Source organism: Mus pahari, chromosome 4 (assembly GCF_900095145.1).
Source record: "Mus pahari chromosome 4, PAHARI_EIJ_v1.1, whole genome shotgun sequence".
Classification (NCBI taxonomy): Eukaryota; Metazoa; Chordata; class Mammalia; order Rodentia; family Muridae; genus Mus; species Mus pahari.
The window spans coordinates 113,292,503-113,303,675 of NC_034593.1; positions in this window are offsets into that span (position 1 = coordinate 113,292,503).

An 11,173-nucleotide genomic window follows, 5' to 3' on the forward strand; every position below is an offset into this window, starting at 1 on the left:
TCTCTCTCTCTCTTTCTTTTTTAACTGACATCACAGCGATCAAACCAACCAGAAGAAGCAGGACAACTGTTGGTGGCTGTCACTTTTAAGAAAGATGAGGGATGTCATGGGAATAATAAAACCAATCTGAAAAGTGGTAATGAAGAAGTGCAATCAGTGAAACAGCCCATCTTCAGAGAGTCTATTGTAGAGAGATATGAAATGGGAACTTCCCAGTCAGCTGTCACTAAAGGGGAATATCCCTGCTTTTACAACCCTTGTTCAATTGGTCTAAAAACTAATTCCCTATAAACCTTCATAACTAAACTCTTGATTCTGAAATGAATAACCAGTCTTCAAGATGATGACTATACAATATTGAAAGACAATTGTTTTCATTTAAGAGCTAGTTAATTTGTTCAAAGATGGCATAAAGTATTTTAGATTAAATGTAGAAATTATCTATGCTAATATGTGGAGAAATTATTGAAAATTAGCAAGTATAAAGTGTTAGGAATTATGATTTTAGTTATTTTGTGTATTTATATAGTATGAGTTAAGTGCTAAATTAAATAATTAATAAGAATAGTGGAAGCATTTTTGTTTATTGCTTATTGTATTAGGGCTTTTTAATTATTATTTGTAGATTAAGAAACTGGTTTTACATGCTGCAATCCACAAATCAACAGAAGCTAAATAATAGGTGCGTGGAGGGGGGGACCAGTGAATCTCAGTGTGAAGGGAAAATAGACTAGCCATCCTGGGTGGGCAGCAGGGAGAGGGGAAAGCAACAGGAAAGAGTGGGGGTTGGGAGGATGGAGGGAGATAGTACTGGGAAAGACAAGAAAAATCGGGAGCATCTCTGGGATGAGCTAGCAGTCTAGTGCAATGGAAACTCCCAGGAATCTAATAGAGCAAATCCTAGCAATGGGAAATATATAGAGCCTGAGCAGCCTATCTCCATTAACCAGGCAAGACTTCCAGGGGAACGACTGGGAGACCTTCCTAGTGATAAAACCATCAGCCTACAATTTGTCCTGCCTTCAAGATGTCCTGAAGTAAAGGTGGCATGGACACTGTGGCAGTAGATGACCACTGCTCAAGTTTGAAAGGGAGAGAGGGAGCCTACCCCTGACACTGCCTGTAGTGGATACATAGAACAAGGGCTGGATAGTTCAATGACTCCTAAAGATTTTCTGCTATACTCATAGATTGGTCCCTACCTCAATTGTTATCAGAGAGGGTTCCTCCAGCTATTGATGAAAACAGATCCAGAAATCCACAGAGGAAAGTAAGACAGAGCGTGAAGAATTCTGCAGAAGAGGAGGAAGGACTGTAGGAGCTAGAGAAGCCAAGGATAAGACAAGAAAATGGACAGTATGAACCTGGCCTCATAAAGGCTCACAGTGTTGGAAAAAGGAAGATATAGCAATCAACTGCTCTCACAAGCCACTTCAGAGGACTTTGATAAGTCTTGATAGTCACCCTTTTTTTCTCTATCCTTATTCTATATAAAAAAATAATTAAAGGAAAGACATTTTTATAATTTATATTAGCTTCAAAATCCTCTGTGACTTCTGAGATATAATTGTTCAGAAACAGCCAATGTAGGAAATATATTAACTGCTCAGGATAAGTTACTGGAAAAGGGAGCAGAGAGACTTGTTTGAGAAAACTGCATTTCACATTGATGGGAATTCTTTATCATATATTCAAACTTACAATTCAAGTGTATGTATATGAATAAATTCTAACTTCTATTGGCAATAATGGTATGGGGTAATATTTATGGACTGAAACTCTCTTGTTATTATATGGGAGATTCTATTTATTTTTCCTGATGCATTCTTAATGACATTTTTAAAAAAATTCTGCATGGTCGCAAGCTCAAAGTTCACTTATTTGGCTCAACTTGTGATGATTTTAAATCCCGCAATGATAATATTAAGGTTGTTAGAAAGGAAGTTGTCATGAATATGTAAAAGTTTCTTCATTATCTCTTTGGGAAAAAAATGGCTTTTACTTTTTATCTGGGTACTTTGTTACAAACAAAAAACAAATATAAACTTTGCAATAAGTTCCATTATAACAATAATTAACCTGATAATTATTAATAACTAATAATTAATCCTCATGAGGTAGTGTGTGAAAAGTAAAGTAAAAGGTCAAGTGCAATTAATCCAAACTACATCTCAGCCTTGAATCCTACCTCTCCTCAATCAGAAGAAAATGATACTTTATATCAATTAGCGATATTTAAAACTGGGTAAGAAAATTATTTAAAAGTTAAATATCACTAAGCTGTGTTGTTAGCTTCTTTCTTTTCATGTAGGTTTATCACTTAACTAAGTATGGAACTGAGAGTGAGCAATGTTATCTTATAGCTGTAGTCAGTATCCCATTTTCAAACCTATATTGACTTCAGATCAAGTAAATTACCCCCAAAGCAGAAACTTGTACATTGAACAACCTCAACAGTATCTAATTTTACCATCGGAGACTTTGTTAGATTTTTAAATAGCTTAGACAATAATTCATGCCAGAAGATGGCACCAAAAGACTCAGCTTCCAAAACCATCTATTAGTAAATATATACGATTATCCTAAATTTAGAGTTTCAAGAATAAGGAGAACAAGCTGGAAAGGTGGATTAGCATGATAAGACTATCCTGTCCATTTGAAAGTGAGCAAAACGCAGGTAAAAAGTATTCTTTTATTTATTTAAGGTCTGTCACTGAAGAACTTCTAAATGAGTTTGCATAGTTAGGACTTTAGATGTTGACATGAACAGCAAGGCCCCACAAAGAGGTTATTTAGGAAATCAAGTGATACTCCACCAGGCAAGGGAATGTGAAACATCTCCCTCCTATGTTAACATCTGTCCAACATTATACACTTAACCTTTACATTGTGAAAGGAAAGATCAGTTTGTTCTATCAGTGTAAGGAGAAGAGGAGAATCTGAGATGCTGAGGAAGAAGCTGATGGAGAAGAAAATGTCACATGGGAAAGGCAGGAAAGAGGTTAATGTTGGTAGGATAAGGAGGCAACAGGGATAGGGGAAGAAAACAATTTTAAAAAGTCAAGAAAACAAGATAAAAAATTGGGAAAACAAGATAATCAAACATGGGAGCCATGAGAAGAGAATTGGCTCAGCTGGGGGAGGCACTTACTGCCAAGTGTGATGAATTAATTTTGAAGAGTGGAGAAGGGACGAGAAGAAGAAAGAAAGAAAAATTTGAATTTTTAAAATTGTAAACTTGCCATTTGCCTTGAGAAATAAATATGGTAAAACAGTATATCCAATTTATCCTGGTTAGGATTTTTTTGTTTGTTTGTTTATGGTTTTTGTTTTTGTTTGTTTGTTTGTTTGTTTTTGCTTTGTTAGCTTAACACAACCTGCCATCCGGTGAGAAAAGAAACTCGATTGAGAAAATTACCTCCATCAGATTGTAGGCAAGTTTGGCATTTTTCTGATTAATGATTGGTGTGGTTGCTCCTAAATCCTCTCAAGGCAGTGCCACGCATGCATGCAGGTGATCCAGAGTTGTATAATCAGACTAAGTAACCGATGGGAAACAGAGAGCAAGCAAGTCAGCAGCATTCCTCCATGGTCTCTGTGTCAGTCGCTGATTCCACATCCCTATGTTACCTGATGACAGATCGTAATATGTATGGCAAATAGAACCTTTCCTCCCTAGTTTGCTTTTGTTCTGTATTTTATCACAAAATAATAGAAAGCAAACTAGGTTACAACCTAAAGAAGAAAAATACATATGGTAACCTCAGTAAAAGATGCAAAAGCATGTACATTTTTTAAATCTCTTGGAGAATTAATTATTTCTTAAATGTTTTATATAACTGTTTCCTCACTGGCGTTGTTTCTCTTTAACTTAAACTTCTCACTCAGAAATGCATATTTTAAATTTTCACCAATGAATACATATTTTAATTTAGAGTTTAAGTCAGTAAATCAAGACTTTTTCATCAACCTCAACTCTTTCGTCTTAGAACGTTCAAGACATTTTCATTTGGTAAATAGAGGAAATAAAAGTGGAAACTTACTAGACCATAAATTATGAGGTTTTCTGTAATTCTGGCCCTTGGAACAAATATAGTAAAATATGCACCTAGGACAAATTTGGAATGTTCACAGAGCACCGGGAATAACGGGTATGGCTTTAAGGAAGATGGACATGAAAGATCAGTTCTGAACTTTTCTCAATGACACACTACCAGATGCCAGAATGTCCCACACATCTGCTCACTATCATCATGTCAACTTACATTTGTAAAGCAAGATTTGCATTAGGGTACCAATCTTCATGATGACATTCATCAGAAACAATGGAAATCGTTTTGTCACGAAAGAAGCATGATTCCAAGTAGTACTTTGCAGCCTATCTCTGATGATGTCTGTTTGCCAAAGGAAAAGCTGGTGTTTTGGGTTTTGTTTGGGTTTATTTTCACATTGCTAATAACTTCAAAAGTGCTAAATGCCCATGAAAATTTTTGCTGAAAATTTTTGAGACGCAAAATTTCCATTCATTGATATAGTTAAAATACTTTAGAGTCAGTCATAGCATTTTTCAGTATTTCATAAATGCACATGTTGAAATTATAATAATACATAATGTATTATTCTATATAGGTTATAATAAGAAATGCCCATTTCAATTCAAATCAGAATAATAGGCTCTTGAATAATGAGCATGGCCAATTTAAAATGACCTTTATAGAAAATGATTTTAGGTAATCAATAGTAATTTGGGAAAATAATTCCATTTATGCCTCTCACAAGAAAATGTTCATGTTAGCCTTTATTATTTTGGCTTACTGTTGTTACGAAGGAAATAATGTGAAAAGAATATATTTTCTTCTACAAAATGTATAATTATTGAAATTGCTGTAATTGTATTTATCTTTTTAGCCTTTGTGCCTTGGTTCAAAGGTAAGTATACTGGACAAAAATATATAATTAAAATCACATATTTGTATATATGTAGGTGTTTTAATTTAAATTTTTTACATAGCACCAACTTTATGATTTTTATTGTTCTGCATCTTTTATGTATTTTAGATCCTTTCAGACCATATTAGAATTATAGAATAAACATAAATCTCATTTTAAGACATTAGAAAGTTCAAAGAAGTAGTTTCAATATTTTTAATCCTCGTAGGAGGGGGCTACAGTGAAGCAGCACCAGCCTGACCTATACCGTCCCAGTGAATGCCTCCAGTCCCTGAACAGCTAGATGCGGGTCACCTAACATTCAAAGTCACTTTCATTTTCTGTGGCCAGAGTCACTCTGCCTGTGAGTTACCAGGAGAGAGAGCATGAATCTGCAAAGGAAACACTGATGGGTGAGAGAAGAATCCAAGTACAATAAAGAGCAAGATGCGAATGAGGAGAAGAAGGAATAGCGAGAAAATTAAAATATTCAAGGAAAGTATATTAATCTCTCTCACTCTATTACTGGTTTCACTAATCCTTCAAATTATTTTCATGATAATACTGAAATTGATTGAAAATGCTAATAAAACAGACTTTAATAAAATTTATTAGGAAAGGAGATTCAAGCAAGAGAAAACAACGTTAAAATGATTTTCCTTTATATTTCAGAATAATTCCAGTCAATTCAGTGGAAATTCAATTCCCTGGGGAGGCCAGAGCTGCCTAACAGCATTAAACAAAGGAACCTGAAAGTAAGTGGTTGGTCTATTACTTAAAAAGAGGGGAGCGGGACCAGGTGGGTGAGCAGGAGGCAGGCACTCATTCTTGTGCTCCATCTCTCTCTATGGCTCTGTGAAATCAGCTTCAAGTCCAGTGACATGACATATGCAGAGCAACTGCTCGCTGGCATTGACTGGTCCCTAGGCATGCTGAGTTAATCTCAAAATGTCCGTCCACTGCCCTTTCACCATAGCAACAAAATATTCTACTATTTTGATAAGTGGGTAGTCATGCACTAAATCTATTGCTCAGTTTCTCACATTTTAGTTATTACCATTGCCATTTGATTTCAGCTTTCAATAGCTGGTTTTACCTATGTTTCCATGTCTGTTTTTTCTTTTCTTTTCTTTTCTTTTCTTTTCTTTTCTTTTCTTTTCTTTTCTTTTCTCTTCTCTTCTCTTCTCTTCTCTTCTCTTCTCTTTTCTTTCTCTCTCTACTCTTTCTTTCTTTCTTTCTTTCTTTCTTTCTTTCTTTCTTTCCTTCCTTCCTTTTTTCTTTCTTTCTTTCTTTCTTTCTTTCTTTCTTTCTTTCTTTCTTTCTTTCTTTCTTTCTTTCTTTCTTTCTTAAGTAAAGGACGTTATGTGCAGAATTCTTCTGCTTAAAAAGATGTCATAGAAAATTAATTGAAAAGTTTACTGAGAATCTAAGTTCAGAGCAACTTGGAAATGTCTCATTCTGTTTTGGCCAGCATTTATTTGCTTTTCATTTTGACTGAAATGTTCCTTTGTGATTTTTGTATTCACAATTTAGTAGTCACATTCAAAATTGTGACTCCTTTCAAACTCAGAAACACTCAATGTCATTGCTCAGAGCTGTTTGAGAGATGGTAACAGAACACACAGATTAATTGTCCGTACAACCGGCAAAATATGAAAATGAGAAGAATAAATATTTTGTGCAAAGCATTCACTTGAGATGTGTTTTATTCTTATAAATTGATGTGTAGGAACACAGGACCTTTAATGGCAAGTATGTTGAATTTCCTTAGTGTGTGTTTTTCTTAAGTAGATATGCTCAAGTATTATAAATATATTCAGACATTACTCTAGGAATCATGATTGCATTTCTTGAAATAAACTTTATATTTTAATAAAGTAGTCACATTATGCCACCATTTCTAAGATTCTCAATATCTGTTCTAATAGGATGACAATAATTCCATTACTAGTAGGATGACAAATATTCCAATAATTATTAAAACGTAAAAATTTTAAAATAAAGTTAACCTGTACTTTCAGTTAATTTAGCTAATTTTTAATGACAAATATTATGTAAAAACAAGACCAAAAAATGATATACCTTCCACACTGGGCCTTTAGATAAAGAAGTTTCTTTCAAAGACAATAAGTGATGTTAACAGAAAGTCTACAATACTCTTACTGTGTGTGTTCCTCAAATATTTTCAGGCTACCATAACAATTGCCTATAACTGTTTGCAAATGGAATAAGTACTTCTTTGTGAGCCATGTTTTCTATGCAGAGAAATTTAAATAAACAATCACTTCTTAGAATTTTTAGCAAATAATACCATGTTTGAAAGCTTGACCAGATCACTTGAGTTACCAGAGATTCCATTATTTTATATTGTGTACTAATGTATAAGCTCTTATATCATCAAATATGTTACTAAAATATATTGTGTGTTTATCACATATAAAATGTTAGATGGAAGACAAAAGAACACTACAGAAATAAATATAAATGTTCTTTCCTCAAAAGAGTATATCTTTAAAGCACTGATTAGTCTGTTAATTCCAAGCATTTGCATGCCTGTGTGTAGCTTCTGGCTCTACTCTGAGTTCTTGCCTGCACTCACACTATGGCCAAGATTTTCAACCGCGACTGAACATGATAACCACCAAGGGATCTCTTAAACATCATGATGCCAATTAAATCTCTATCTTTGGGGAAATTACCCATGAGGCAGTGTTGATAAAGCTTCCCAGGTGATTGTAATAGGCAAGCAGAATAGAAAATGACTGTATTATAAAATGCTCTAAAAGGATCATAACCAGTCTTTCTGCTCTAGCTTTTTCCAAAGCAGATAATTTCTTCTACTGAGCACTTCACTGCAGATCTCTAAAAGAAGGACAGCAGGGTAACATGCATCAACTTTCTTTATCATGAATCTCAGAACCATCTATCCACAAGGTTAGAACTTTTAGCCATTTTCTTTTTAATGAAATTCCAAATTTCAAATAGTCACTAAGTTTTATAGAACATATTGTTAAGGGCACATATACTTACCTCTTGCCAACATTAAATTGTCTATACTTTGGTAGTTGTAATTTAATGTTTATATCTCAACAAGACTGTAGTTGGGTCTTTTTTTGGTTTGTTTGTTTGGTTGGTTGGTTGGTTGGTTGGTTTTTCAAGACAGGTTTCTCTGTATAGCCCTGGCTGTCCTGGAACTCACTTTGTAGACCAGGCCGGCCTCGAACTCAGAAATCTGCCTGCCTCTGCCTCCCGAGTGATTATATATTTAGTAGTATAGTACATTGGTGACTGTAATCTTTACTGTGGAACAAAATAGAATCTGGAGTCAGACATGTAATACTCAATATCTCACCTTGTCACTCCATTGTCACTTATATATTATTTTAAATTAAGTCTATGAAAACATATGAAAAATTCCTTTATTTAAGCTAAGGAATTATATTCAATTTCAAATATAAGATCTCACTGTTAAAATCACACTTTTGTATCTATCTATCTATCTATCTATCTATCTATCTATCTATCTATCATCTATCTATCATCTACCTTTCTCACACACACACATATAATATAACTATATAATTAAACACCACAAAAAATCACATGATCATCTAAGTAATTCTGAAAAAGCCTTTGACAAAATCCAACACCCATTCATGTTAAAAGTATTGGCGAGATCAAGAATTCAAGGCCCATACCTAAACATAATAAAGCAATATACAACAAACCAACAGCAAATATCAAATTAAATCGAGAGAATTTTGAAACAATCCCACTAAAATCCGGGACAGGACAAGGTTGTCCACTCTCTCCCTATCTATTCAATATAGTACTTGAAGTTCTAGCTAAAGCAATTAGAAAACAAAAGATCAAGGGGATACAAATTGGAAACAAAGAAGTTATGGTATCACTGTTTGCAGATGATATGATAGTATACATAAGCAATTCCAAAAATTCTACCACAGAACTTCTATAGCTGAAATACTACTTCAGCAAGGTGACTGTATGTAAAATTAAGTCAAGAAAATAAGTAGCCTTCCTTTACACAAATGGTAAACTGACCAAGGAAGAAATAGGAAAACAACACCCTTCAAAAATAGTCACTAATAATATAAAATATCTTGGTATAACTCTAATGAAGCAAGTGAAAGATGTGTATGACAAGAACTTCAAGTCTCTGAAGAAAAAAAATGTGTCTATTTTTAAATTATCTTTTATTTTAATTTGGGGGAGCAGGGAGAGTACATATGTCATAAGACAATAGGGAAAGTCTGTTGAGTTGTTTTCAAGAGTGAGCTCAAGTTTTCACCCTTGATTTCCAGTGTTTTTACCTTCTGAGCTATGTGTTTGGCCCTTGGCTTTCTTAAATCATTAAATGTGGAATTATATGTTTTAATAATAACCATAAGGTAATAAAATGAGATAAAGAAATTTTTGAGTGCCCAAAGGATAGTGATCTGACATATTAAATGTCATCCAGCAACTCCGTTGAGAATAAGCCATGGGGTAAAAGTAGAAGCAGAGATGACACATAAGTGCATATTTTGTAGTTCAGGGGAGAGATTTTGGTGACTATAAATATGGTAAAATAGGGTGAAAAGTTACAGTCATGATGATACATTTCAATTTCTAAGGGATGAATTTATTGCTGAACATTAGGCAAGCCAAGATGATAGGTAGAAGCCATTCGAATATTAACAAGATTGGTTTGAATTTATAGGATGAATTGTGGCCAAACGTACTGTTAGAATTTATCACTTGTGTTAGAAAATGAACCATGTTACTGTTGGGTTCCATTATTATTATTATTATTATTATTATTATTATTATTATTACTATTATTAAATCTTTTTTACAGTCCAGTCATTATCCCCCCTCCTTGTCTGCCTTCCAAGACTGTTTTCTCATCCAATTCCTCCTCCCCCAGTCTCCAAGAGGATGCCCCCCCCGACCCCCACCTCATCAGGCCTTCTCAATCGGTAGGGCCTCAAGTCTCATGAGGATTAGGTGTGTCTTCTCTCACTGGGGCTAGTCCAGGCAGTCCTCTGCTGTATATGTGTCTAGGCCATCAGACCACCTAGTATATGATGCCTAGCTGGTGGCTCAGTGTCTGTGAGATCTCATGGGTCCTTATCACAAATCATGCCACACTGAAAATAAAATTTCTTAAGGAATTTTCCAGCAGCTAGAAAGAACCCAGATATCCCTCAACAAAGGAATGGATACAGAAAGTATGGTACATTTACAAAATGGAATACTACTGAGCTATTAAAACTAATGAATTTATGAAATTCTTAGGCAAATGGATGCATCTGGAGGATATCGTCCTGAGTTAGGTAACCCAGTCACAAAAGAACACATATGATACACACTCACTGATAAGTGGATATTAGCCCAGAAGCTCAGACTACCCAAGATACAATTCACAAAACACATGAAACTCAAGAACGAAGACCAAAGTGTGGATACTTCGATCCTTCTTAGAAGGGGGAACAAAACACCCATGGGAAGAGTCACAGAGACGAAATGTGGAGCAGAGACTGAAGGAATGACCATCCAGAGACTGCCCCACCTGGGGAATACATCCCATATACAATCACCAAACCCAGACACTATTGTGGTTGCCAACAGCTGCTTGCTGACAGGAGCCTGATATAGCTGTCACCTGAGAGGCTCTGCCAGTGCTTGACAAATACAGAAGTGAATGCCCACAGCCATCCATTGGACTGAGCACAGAGTCTCCAATGAAGGAGCTATAGAAAGGACCCAAGGAGCTGAAGGAATTTGCAGCCTGATAAGAGGAAAAACAATATGAACTAACCAGTAACCCCAGAGCTCACAGGGACTAAACCACCAACCAAAGAAAACACATGGTGGGACTCATGGCTCCAGCTGCATATGTAGTAGAGGATGGCCTAGTCAGTCATCAATGGGAAGAGAGGCCCTTGGTTCTGTGAAGGCTTGATGCCCCAATGTAGGGGAATGCCAGGGCCAGGAAGTAGGAGTGGGTGGGTTCGTGAGCAGGGGAAGGAGATAGGGAATAGGAGGTTTGGGGAGAGGAAATCAGGAAAGGGGATATCATTTGAAATATAAATAAAACAATCTAATATTAAAAAAAGAAAATTTCTCATTTTCCCAAATTCCTAGAGAGCTATACATAAGTTCCTAGACAGGCCTAGTATGTGTACCTCCCCTCCCCTTCCCTTCCCTTCCCTTCCCTTCCCTTCCCTTCCCTTCCCTTCCC